The sequence below is a fragment of the Rhinolophus ferrumequinum genome, chromosome 6, assembly GCF_004115265.2.
Source record: "Rhinolophus ferrumequinum isolate MPI-CBG mRhiFer1 chromosome 6, mRhiFer1_v1.p, whole genome shotgun sequence".
Lineage (NCBI taxonomy): Eukaryota > Metazoa > Chordata > Mammalia > Chiroptera > Rhinolophidae > Rhinolophus > Rhinolophus ferrumequinum.
The window spans coordinates 12,356,917-12,369,421 of NC_046289.1; the positions used below are offsets into that span (position 1 = coordinate 12,356,917).

Sequence of the window (12,505 nt, forward strand, 5' to 3'; positions counted from 1 at the left end):
GTCCTCATCTGTAAAAGAGGATGGCAGCACCTGTGTCGTGGAAGGTGAAAATAAATAACACAGGTAAAACTCTTGGCAAGTGCCCAGCATGTAAGAAGCATTGGAGCGCTTTTTTTGTAATGTATGTGTTGTAATTCTTCGGATTGAAGTAATTGGCTACTCGGTGTTCACTGTTTGGTCTGAACCTCCTCAGACCAAATGGGCATTACCTTTGATGCTCCTCAGGAAAATGAGAAGTAGGGTGGTATTAGGACCGTTTCTGCACAAGCCAGGTTTCCCACCAATGAAGGGAGCAGCGAACTCTGCCAAATGTGTTAGCAGGGAAGGACCCACGTGTCGTGTCGCTGAGTTTCAAAGCAGTATTGTATCCACACCCTTCCACAGACAGGTGACAGGAACCTAGCTAGGGGAGAGGTGCAGAGCAGCTGATACTTCAACGGGGTGCTGACTTTTCCATGTCTTTGGCTAGAACTGGGTTTTTACACGTCATTTGGGTTAAACCACAACACAACGGCAAGAACTCGTGCACCGAGGACTGAAAGAAAGAATGGCTTCTTACTAGATACAGGAGGATGGATACAAAAACATGCTAAGCAGGCGAAGCCCAGCCAGATTGCTGTCGGTAGGTGGCAAAGTACTTTGCTATAAATATTGCAGGACTCCTCTTTCTCGACTTACAAGAAAAATTGCTTTGCATTTCAGACAACAGCAGTGGCTGGACAAGCCTTTAGTTCATGGGCAAGAAACTGAAAACAACGTGGAAGATTTTCCTTAAATGGAGTCAGAGCTTGGCCAAGGCTCACTTTGAAGTTAAAGCCCTGGTCTAATTTGCCTTCCATGCATTATTTCTCATATATTATGCAAGATTCCTGGGCCCAAGACCATTCATTTCTCCCCCCTTACTGTAATCTCGAGGTGTGTGCAGGGTACAACTCAGCTTCAGACCGTTCTGCTTTCACTTTTGGTTAGTCAGAACCTCCATCTGGCGGTATTTGAATATGAGTGTTTTCTGTGGCTTTTCTGTGGCTCCTTTTCAAAGTATTCATAGCAGTTTAAAAATACATAATGTTCAGCGATCTGACCAAGAACTAATGTAAGTACTTATTTGGAGACTATTTTTAAGGGGGGGGGGAATTGATTAGATTTGAAATTCTTAACTCTTCCTATGTCTTGAAAATAGATTAAAAAAATAAAGGTTTGAAAAACATGGGACTGCTTCTCCAGTCACAATGCTTTTAATAGTGGCAGTAGTAGCAAGTAGCACAGTTTATGAAAACAGAAGAGCTAAAATTCTTTATTTAATATTAAACAAGAAAGTGAAAGTTGTCTGCAGTAAATGTGGTGGTTTTTCCACAAACCTGCTGCTGGCTTTATTTGAAAAGCTTAAATGAGACATTTCTCCTTTTTTTTTTTCTGTTCGGATTGTGAGTTTTCATGAAAATCTTAACCAAAACATGACCATGGGAAGCAGGATCCGTATTACAAGGTTTTGAAGCAACATGTTTCCACTAGAACCAAAGGAAATTTGGAAGCAAATTGAAAACCCCTCAAAGAGTGGAAAATGCTTTGCACTTTTGTTTCGCCATTGTGCAGGGCCGTCTGTCACTCATCCAACATGTGCATATGAATATTCTTTCTGAAGACCTGGGCTTCATTTTAAGGTCAGCCTTCAATTTCTAGAGAATATAATTTGCTGCTATTTTTAGGGCATCATGATTGCTCGTAATAACTAATGGGGAAAAAAAACTCAAGAGAGAAATAAATGTGGAACAGCTGTGTCTGCTTAAATTTGATTAAAGGCAGTAAAAAGAAAGTAAACAGAAGAATGAATGTGACAATAGATGAGGGAGAGACAAGTATCCTCTTCATTGTGCAAAGTTTTGCAGACGTAACTTGTTCCACTTCGGAGGCTGGTGTTGTCTGTGTTTAAAGTTTACTTTACTGTTTGTCTTGAGTGGGATCAGTGTTGTAGTGAATAATTTATAGCCAGCATGAATGAGCTCATTAGTCACCTTTTCAGACTTTAAATGAGTTTTGTGGTTGTCATTACTCGAGCCTTCTGTTCAGCCACCGACCAAAATGACAGTTTGGCAGTTTGCTGCCTTGTCGTGGGACAGACTGCTCCCCGCAGGTCTGCGCTGCTTTTGTATTTCATTGAAACCTTCTCTTTCGACCCCTGTGCTGGTCCTGGGACTCCCACATTGCAGATGCCTTTTGCACCCCAAGTTTAAGTGGGGAAGTTTTGTGGGGAATTAAAAAAAATATGTATCTTTTAGTTGCATGTGCCAGAAAGAAAGAAGTAGATGGAGTGAGATTTTTCCAGCAACTGCTGTGTATTATTCCCTTTGTGCTTGGTTTGATATTCAAGTTATTGAAAAGCAGCGAGCTGGGGACTCCGTGTTGAGTGGCTGAGCCAAGCTCTCACAGGGTGGCAGGCATTGCAGGCAAGCGGATGTCACTGCACTTTGGAGGGAGAAGGATGTTTCAGAGTGAGTTTGCCCTGTTAGTGTGTGTGGATGAAGACACTTACTCTAGCAATTCGGCCTCATCAGATTTCTAGGCCCAAGAAAACCAAATTTGTCCTACCAAAGGGGTTGACAAAATGACCTTTCAGGATCCCAGCTGACTCGGGGGTCCAGGTCCCTGGGAGTGGCCATTACTTATTCCCCATCTCCACGTCTTCCCAATCCAGATCATGAAGAGACAGCAAACTGTGGCAGCTGCCTGCTCACCATGCTCTTGGAGACTTAACTGGGAGGCTGGTAGGTGGGGAAGACGAGCCTGGACATGCCACTAGCAGGTGGGATTTCTTTGGAACGGATGTCATGAGGCTCATCCCTCCCTTTGAACCTGGCCTGGGTAGCCTCCGGAAAGCTCTTGACATCCACTCTCTGGGACTAGACTCCATCTGGACGTCCAGGACACTGTGGTGTGCCTACCTTGGCCCTTGGGTAGCTTGTGCTGGCACTCCTGGTGCATGGATGCTTGCCCGGGGTGTCTCAGCCAACTGCCTGGACCCCTGTCCTGAAGGCTCTTTGACGTTTGCTATGAGCAACAGGCACTAAAGGCTGCCGTCATCAACGTGGGCAGCACCCCCTTCCGGGATCCATATTGTTTGACAGCTGGCAGAGCACTGGGTGAGACATGTAGAAAAGATGCTCAGTATTCCTCTGTGGAAGAAATGCCAACTTAAAAAGGATGCCTGGTGGTTTGGGGGCCAAATCTTTGAAGCCAATCAGAGTCACGTGTCTGAGCACAGAGAATTGGGATGCTGTTAATTTCACCCACCGCAATCCCTTTGGCTCCTTCCTTTCCAGCCAAGCTTGAGGTCTCCCGTGCACTAATGCCTGCACCTGAATCACAACATTAAAGGCACAAGAGATACTATTCTATTTTTGGAAGGAGTGGGGTTTCAAGACGGGACGTGTTGGTGAAATTCACTATCCAAGAGAGGAGAAAAGACATCAGGTTTGGCTGTCATCAGAAGGCGAATAAGTTGCTAATTTCCCCAAAAGAACTTTGTACAGCAGGGAAATATGTTGGTAATATTTTAATCTCTGTACTGTTTCCCAGAGAGTTCATCAAATTTGGAGCTTTTACTCTGTTTTAAAAAGACAATCTTTAAAGAGAAGAATTGTTTTCTTTCACATCCCTCTGAAAAAGAAAGATGAGAGAAGTTATTTCTTGGCATGGTTACAACTTTGGCAGACCTAGCCCCTGAAACCCATGAGACTGTGGTACTTGGTGTACTCACTCGCTGAAGAGAAGAAAACAATAAGAGCTCTTAAAAACTTTGCAGGAGGAAGAGGCTGATTCTACTTTTCTTTGACTAATCTGTATAGTTATTAGACACCAGCTTGAGAGAAGGATAAAAAGGAGCATTTTTTTCCCCCGTTAAACAATCCATAGTTTTGATTACCACTGTGCCACATGCTGTGAGCAGGGAAAAAAAAAAGCATCAGGTAATGTCCTTCCCCTTCAAGGCACTTAGAATCTATTTGACACTCAGTATCTACTTGATTTCTTTTTTATTAGAAAGTTACATTATACCACATTGATTATGACAGAAAAGCTGAACTTTGGTTTTTTGCAAGTAGTGCCTTTTCATTCAGTTTTAAAGTCCCCTTTTCCTTCCTCCTCCTTTATTTTCTGGTCACAGTTTTTCCTTCCTGGAGCCCCAGTGATCCTGGCCTTCATGTCTTTGAGCCCCACGAGGTTCTAGAAGTCAAATGCTCTGGACTGGTCTGAAGCTTCCCTTGACTGCTACCTGGAACACGGCTCCAAACTCTAGAGCCACACTGAGTGGATTCAAATCCCAGCCCCATCACTTACCAGCTGTGTGACTTTGGGCAGGTGGCTACACTTCTCTGTGCCTTAGGTTCCTCATTTGTAAGATGGGCTTAATAATCATATCTGCCTCACATGGTTAATGTGAGGCTGAAACAAGGGAATCTTTTCAGAGCTTTAGAACACTGTCTGGTACTGAGTCAGTGCTGCTTAAGTGTTTGTTAAATACAGTTGATCTTCATTAGTCACAGATTCCATATTTGCAACTTTGTGTACTTGCTAATATTTATTGTAACCCCCAAATCAATGCTTGTGGGGCTGTCACGGTCACGTGGACATATGTAGAGTGACAAAAATTTGAGTTGCCTGATGCACACATTCCCAGCTGAGCTTGAGGAAAGCAATGATCTGCCCACTTGTTTCAGCTCTCATTCTGTCAGTGTCCTTTGTGTGGTCTACTTAGTGGCACGGTGTTCTGTGTTTTCTGTTGGTGATTTTGCTGTGTAAAATGGCACCTGATGTTAATGCTCAAGTGGTGTTTAGTGTTCTAAGCTCACGAAGGCTGACTGCCTTGTGGAGAAAAATATATGTGTTAGATAAGCTTCGTTCAGACAGGAGTTATAGTACTTAGTATATTGGCCGTGACTTCAATGTTAGTAAATCAACACTAGATGTTAAATAAGGTGTCTTTAAATGGAAACACAGAGAAAATATAAGGTTATGTGTTGATCAGTTAACGAAAATGTTACGACCAGCAGCTCTAGGAACCTCATCGTATGTTTCCTCTAGGAGCAACGGTTCAGCATTTGCTCATTCATTGTTTATGGAGACTTGATAGAACATAGTTAGCTACCTTGAATAATGAGTCCTGACTATAGATGAATGAAGTCCAAGAGCTCAGAGAGGCAGCCTCTTCTACGGCAAGCTCCCGACTGCAGGGGCTATCTCTGGAAAGGCAGAAGCAGCAGAAATAGTTCGGGCCATGTGGAGTGCCTCAGCTGGGCACAGATTTCCTATCAGATTTGCAAAAAAGATAACATGTAACCACATTTGCTTCTCTTATAAGCATAAATTGTTATAGAAGAGCCATCTGGAAATAGAGAGTAAATGTTTCCCCTCCCCCACAATTTCCTAATTTAAGAGTATTTCCCTTCATCTTTGAACCTACATAAGGGTTTGTAGAGGAAGTTTGATACTCAAAACCCGTAAATTGAAAGCTTTCATACAACCAGACAATAGACCTCATAGTGTAGGGTGTAATGTTGGTTATACTTAGCAATTCTCCTGTTTGCTGGAAGCCCCGGTCTTTTCAGAAGGGGGATCGTTTTGTCCCTTCTGATTGAAAAGATCACAAAATGCTTCAATTTGGTGAAAAGCTTTGACAACATATTTATTTTCCCCCGAACTCTTACTTTAGGAAATGTTTGCAAATTGTTTCACACATACAGCATATGAGAATGTGAAAGTGATTCAGAAAAGGGAGCGCTTTACTTAAAAGGACTGGAAAACGTTAAGTGGAAGGGAACAAAGGGAACCTGGGGCACTGTGCCCCACTTAATACAATGATATGCCTCTAGCCTCTGATTTCCACAATTTCCACGTTTTCACTATCTTAAACAATGTCTCAGCAAACACTCTCCTCTGTACATTGTTGCATATTTCAGCGCATTGGGTCAGCACACAATGAGTGTCTTCTGTGTGTGTCAGGCACCGGAGGAGTCCTAGTGTGTACACTGCTGAATAAAATAGGCGTGAGTCCTGCTTTTGGGAGCTTACTGCCTCGTGGACATAGGCCGTCTGCTGGAGAGTTGACTAGGATAAATTCCTAGAAGTTGGAAATTTGGGGTCAATGGCTGTGCTCTTTTAAGTGTTCATTCCTTTTGTCAAACGACACTCTTGAATAGCTGTGCTGAGTCCCCCAGGACCCGACACCCTCACCAACATCAGTATGGCTATTCTTTTTAAGTCTGTGCCAGTCTGATAGACGAAATGAGATATCACACTTGCAATTTGCATCACTTTGTTTTCACTGAGGTTGAGCATCTTTTCACGGGTATATTACCATTTTTGTTTCTCCTTTTGTGAATTTGCCCTTTTATAATTAGGGTGATATATATATATTTTTTTCTCATAGAGTTGGAAGTGTTCTAAATTTAAAATAGTAATCCTTTTTCATATGTATGGCAACTATTTCCTCATTTTTGGTTAACTTGATTTATGACCTCTGGTACTATACACAGATTTTATATTGTTATGCAGTCAAATATGTCAATAATTTTCTCTTTGATTTAGTTATTTAACAAAAATAGTGCTAATTGCCAGGGCGCTATTATGTTTTCCACAAATATTATTTCATTTAATCTTCAGTACAACGCTATGAATTACGTATTGCTATTTATCCTCCCTGCCCACCCTCCTAAACACCTTTTTTTAAGACGAGGCAACTAGGTAGAGAGAAAGAAGTTAAGTACTTTGACTAAGGTTACCTAGCTAGTAAGTGGTGGACAATATGAGCCTAGTCGAAGTGTCTGAAGCTAACTGCTGTGCTGTACCACCTCTGGCCGTGGTATAGGCTGTGTGTGTTTATTTGGTGTTGCTTCATAAATGCTCACTGAGTCTCCCCAATCCTGGAGGGCAAGTGCCACGTCTTTTGTTTCTATTGGTTCCTTCCCAGACCCCTCCGCACAATAACTGGGCAGAGAGTGGCTAGATACTTGTTGACTGAATGAATTGACTAAATCTGGATTCTGGATCATCAGCTCACACTTGTGTGTATGCTCAAAGAGGAGTTGACAGGTTCTGTATTTCCATTTTGCCTTCACCAGGCGACTTGATAAGCTCAGGTTTGGTTGGCTAGGTCACCTGAGCTAATGTAATGACTTCACCCCACTGGTGCAGCTGTAATTTCCCTCCCCACACTCTCTTCCTTCCCTCTTCAAGTAAACTTCCTGGCTCTAGTCCCTGCTGCAGAAATTCTAATAAGCCTTTTCCCAGGCCACCCTTCAGCACCTGTCATGTAAACACCAAGAAGGCACCAGAGGAAAACCCCAAGAGAGGATGATGCTTGGCCAAGTCTTGAAACTCACCAAGAGGTGGAGGGTTTTCTAGCTGAGGTGCTGGGTCTCTCTTCCTTCTGCATTGAAGGGAAGGAAGTGAGGAGCTTTTTTAATCATTACAGAGAGCATTCTCATGTTATCTCAAAGAGACTCTTAGTCAACCCATGATTAAGGAGTTATCTTTGACCATAATCTCTCCCTTTCTTCTCATATTCAATCATTGGACAGATCCTTTCGGTTGTTCCTTTGAATGCTCTTGTGCATTCATTTTTTCCAGTCTCACGTACTTTTCCGTAATTCAGTGGGTCTCAAAGTGTGGTCCCCGGGCCAGCAGAGGTAGCCATCACCTGAGAGCTTCTTGTTAGAGATGTGAATTCTCAGGCCCCATCCCAGACCTACGGAATCAGAACCTCGGGGGTGGGGTCCAGCAAGCTGTGCTTTAAGAAGCGCTCCAGGTAATTCTGATGCACACTCAAGTTTGAGAACCACTGCTCTAGTGGAAACCGCTCCCCCCTTTATTATTAGAATATTATAAATGTAATAGATGCTCATTGTGGAAAATTTAGAAAATATAGACAAGTATGAAAGAAGCAGGCAAAAAATTATCCCATGACTCTACCACTCAGAGGGAACCACCATTTTAATATTTTAGCATTTTTTTCTAACTTTAGACAAGTTAGAAATAACTTTGTTCCCCTTTGTGTGGATCACTGCTGCAATGCTTTGAGTGGTTCTGCCTGCTTTCCGTCTTCCATTTTCTCCTTTCCCCTCCCCAAATTCATCCTAGATTCATGCTCTCCTCCTCCGCGCCTCCTCTGAGATATACTTAACATTCAACACTGTATAAGTTTAAGGAGTACAATGTATTGATTTGATACATTTATATTGCAATATGATTGCCATTGCAGCCTTAGCTAACACCTTCATCATGTCACATAATTACCATTTTTCTAGTGTTGGGAAGAATTAAGATCGAGTCACTTAGCAAGTTTAATGTTTATAATACAGTTTTGGTGTATACAATCACTGTACTCTGCCTTAGGTCTCCAGGACGCACACTGACTGGGGACTGACTGGGCTGGAATCTGGGTTCCCCTGCTCCCAGATACTTATGTGCACCCCGTCCCATGGCCAGATGGGGCTGCAGAATGATCTGTCCTTTCAAGTCCCCACTCAGGAAATAAGTGTTGCTCACAGTGAGTTCTAGGGAATACATAAGATTCTGCTGTCAGACGTGTTTTTAAACACTTCCACTTGTTTCTTTGAGACTTCTCAGGGTCTAAGGCACAAGGGTACTTTTTGAAAAGTTCGAGAGGGGAACTGAGAACGAGGTTGTTCCTAAATGAATTTGGCCCCTGCACCTTTTTGTCAGGGAGCATGTCCCAGAACTGGGGTTCTATAGAACTGTAAAGTGAAAAAGCCACACTAAGCCTTCCTTTGGCTTTTAGGAGAGTTCTGGATCCCCCATTTCAAACAGACAGACAGGCAGACATGTGTATTCTGCTCTCCACATCAGGCAGGGCTGGTCCACCACTTCAGGCTGGTACCTTTGTAATGGGAGAGAGAAATTAACAAGTATGCTTGAGAATGCAATAAATAAAAAAACACAGAGGAAAAGGAGGTGAGCTAATAAAAGCAGCTTACCTCACCATACTCCACCCTCTGCTTAGGGCTTCTCGTGGCCCAAGACTTGCTTGCTCATCTTTAAGGTTTTGTTCACCTAAGATGGCTGGTTCAGTCACTGGAGGCTAACAGCCTGCCCGGAGAGTTTTAAGAATGACATAGTCCATGTCACATCCTCTCATCTTGCACTCTGAGGAAGAAGGAAAATGCTGGGGTAAAAATAACATGCCACCTCTACTTAATGTAAAGAGATTTCTAGCCTTGGTGTGAATGTGGTTGGGGAAGGGGAGGGCTGGTAACTGATGATGGAAGGGGACTATTCCTCACCCAGCCTGTAAGGTGCTAGGACAAAGGTCTCTCACCTTGGTTCCTTTGATGGGACATTGAGCACCCTCAACTGATATGCTGATGAGGGGTGGGGCCTGCACTAGACTGAGCTCCTGTCCTGGTTTTGTTACCAGTTCTGACTTCAGAACTTTCTCTCACCTCACACTTTTTGCTTGGTGGCTTAGGGTAGGTCACATCAAGTGCTCAGTAATTAATGGGGTGGGACTGGATGACCTCAAGCTGCCCTTGGGCCTCCACTTCTGAGTCATCTTCTGGTTGGGATTTGCCATCATACTGGTAAGTAAAGATGCCTGTGGTGAATATCCTTGCTGAAGAGTTGTCACCCACCATCTTGAAGCTTTGTTAAGGAGAATGACTTTCAGATTGATTAGGGTTTCCTTTTTTTTGAAATTAAAAAAAATTCAGACACCGGTGGGCCTTTTTCCCCCCTTTGGCTAGGTTACAGTGTACTGCAAGCTAGAGGGGTTTCTGAGGGAGATCACTCCCCATCTTCTTATTGTTTTCTTCTGCAGTTTTCAGACAGCTCAAAAGGGGCTGTCCATTGGCTCAGATGAGTTCAGGTAGGGTGGCAGGAGTGACCTGGACTTCTCTTCTGTGGAGGAACCTACTGATTTGGCTACCTGGGAGTGTTGTGCAATCATATTTTTATTTATGTCACCACCAGGGTGTCCTGTTGGACTCTCCTTTCATCCTCTCTAAAGGCAGCTGCTTGGTGTGGCTTTAGCAGTGGGTGGCTGTTCTTTGGAGGAGCTTAATGACTTGGAGTGGTGGCTGCGCCGTTTGCTGGGTGGCCCTGCAAATTGTCGGGTTCTTGAGAGCTCAAAATGTGAAGGAGATGAAGCTTGTTTTCGCTAGAGGTTTAGAAGAAGGTCGGGCCTTGAGCACAACAAGCTGGAGAGGCCCCACCGGCGTGGCCTTTAGGCCTCTGGCTCTGTAATCTGTAATGGCCACCCTCCCTCCCGGCCGGCAAACGACTGAGGGAGCGGCCACCTGGGCCGGAGGCTGCAGTGCCTTTGTGCCTTTCCCCCCGGGGCACGAGGTGGGCTCTGGAGGAGGGCCGGGGACAGCCCTGGGAGTCCCGCCAGGACGCTTTAGCTGGGGAGAAGTGGAATCTCTTCTCCCCCTTGCAAGCCTCGCCCGCATCGTAATTCTTTTTATTTTTACTTTCGAGCCATGTAAGGCATGCGGATGAGGTAGGAGCGTTCCGGCGACACGTTGCCAGCGGCCCAGAGCCGGCTCGCCCGCGTGGCCGGAGCCCGGGGAAGAGACAGGCCACGCGCCTCCAGCAACAGCAGCCCCGCCGCCCACGGTCGCGGGCGCTCCTGGTCGCGGGGCCCGGAGCCAGCCACCCCGGCCCCGCGGTGCCGCAGGAGGCGAATTCTCCCGGCCCGGCCCGGCCTCGGCCCCGGCTGCGCTTCGGGAGCTCCCGGGTGAGGGACCGACCGCGGCGCCGAGGGCGCAGGCAGGGGCCACCCCCGCGAGTCCGCGCCGCGCGCCCCAGGCCGCGGGCGGCCCGGCCCACGTTTTCCCTCTCTCCGGCTCCCTCCGCCCCCTGCACTCTGTCCCTCCCCTCCTCCCCCCGCTCCACTCCCTCCCCGCGCTTCCCCTCCTCCTGCCTGGTCATGTGTCGCCTTTTTTTGTTTGCAGTGGAAACAATTTCTCGCCGCTCGGCGCGCCCCGGCCCGACGCGCCGCGGCGGAGGCGAGCGGGAGGCGGGACGGGGCGGGGAGAGCGGCGGGGCCGGCGGGAGGACGCGCAGCGCGCCGGGCCGACGCCGCAGGTCCCATGCCGCGCCGCGACCCCCGCGCCCCTGCCGCCCGCGCCTGCGGCCGCCCCCCGCCGCCCGCCGCCCCGGGCTCGCCGCACCGCGCCCGCGCGTCCTTAGCCGGGCCACCAAGCGATGCCCGCTGGGCGCCCGCGAAAGTTTGTCGGCTCCCGCTGAAGGACAGCGGCGCCCCCGCATCCCGGCGCCCGGCTCCGGCCAGGTGAGTTTGCTCCGCGCTCCCGCCGGCGCCGGAGCGGGATTGGCAGACTGGGGCGGGGGCACTCGACCGAGGCGGTCCTGGAGGCGACCTCGCCGCTCTCGACAGTCGAGGGACTCCGCAGTTCCCGGAGGAGGGCGCGGGGCGGGGGCCTGGCCGGGCGGGGAGAGCGGAGCCCCCGAGCGGGGAAGTTGCCGGCTCCGAAGAGTTTCCTACCCGACGTGCAGGCTCTTTCCCGGTGCCTTGATTTCCAAAAAGACGCCCGAAAGGAACAGTTGGTATTATCCACGGAGGACGGGATCCCCGCCGTTCCAGCCCGGGGGTGGGGGTGCTGATCAAGGGGAGTCCCCAAGATGAGAAACAGGCGTCTAACAAAGATACCCTCCCCCCACAAACTGCAGGCTTGGCACCCGCAGGGAGCGTCTCCCGAGACCCCCGAGGCCCGACCCCTCCTCACCCCGGCCCTCTTTGAAACCCTCCTTGAGCCCTGGAGAAGTTGGGGGACGGCGGGCTTTTATTGATGTGTTTTTAAGGCTTGCCGCGGTGCGGCCAATAAAAGGTTTATGACATCTGACCGGCAGTGAAGGTATGCGAGCTCCCAATTACCCTGTATACGAAGAGAAGAGCAGTTTTCCCGTTGCCTGGCAACGCCGCTGATTGACGCTGGACGCAACCAATCGCCGCTCCCGCAGGTCCCCTTGAAATGTTTTTGACAAGTACTGTACCAGGGAGTGGAGCGCGTGCGTGCGCGCGCGCGCGTAGAAGGGGGGGGCGGGTTACCCGGCCCCCCCAAACTTGCGGCTGCCCTGCTTCGCTTGGGGAGGATTTCTCAACTTTTTAAAGTTCACATCAAACATCTGTTCAAAGCTGGCCCACTAATGTCTTTGTCAGTTATTTGGAGACATTCTGATAGCCGGCAAAAAACAAGCTTATTGCTGCCTGTAGTCCGTTAAAAAGCAAAAAAGATAACAAAACACAGCAAGTCATAAAAAAACAAAGAGGGTGTGTATGGGGGGCGGGGACATAACCAATAGCAAACCGAAAAGTTGTAAGGAGGTCACTAGTGAATAACTATTTACGTGTTTGGTGGAGCAACCTTTTTGGCAGCAGATTAAAAATGTTTGCTTAACTGCAAACTCACATGATCTGGATTCTTTTTTTTCCCCACTGAAATAGGAGGAAAAAAAAGATTTGACGAATTATGTACTT

The 12,505-nt window shown here is 47.3% G+C and overlaps 1 protein-coding gene across 8 annotated transcripts in view; it reads left to right on the top strand.

The window, feature by feature from the left end:
* Positions 1-12,505, top strand: part of FOXN3 (forkhead box N3) — a 361,663-nt gene that overhangs the window by 135,086 nt on the left and 214,072 nt on the right. For 3 of the 8 annotated variants that reach the window (XM_033109411.1, XM_033109405.1, XM_033109410.1), the window contains exon 1: positions 11,150-11,299. The exons of 4 other annotated variants lie outside the window; for them this stretch is intronic. The gene's annotated coding sequence lies outside the window, so the exon portion shown is untranslated. Of the gene's footprint in view, positions 1-599; positions 623-11,149; positions 11,300-12,505 lie in introns of those variants that run through there. One more of the 8 variants, XM_033109409.1, reaches the window with a different exon arrangement.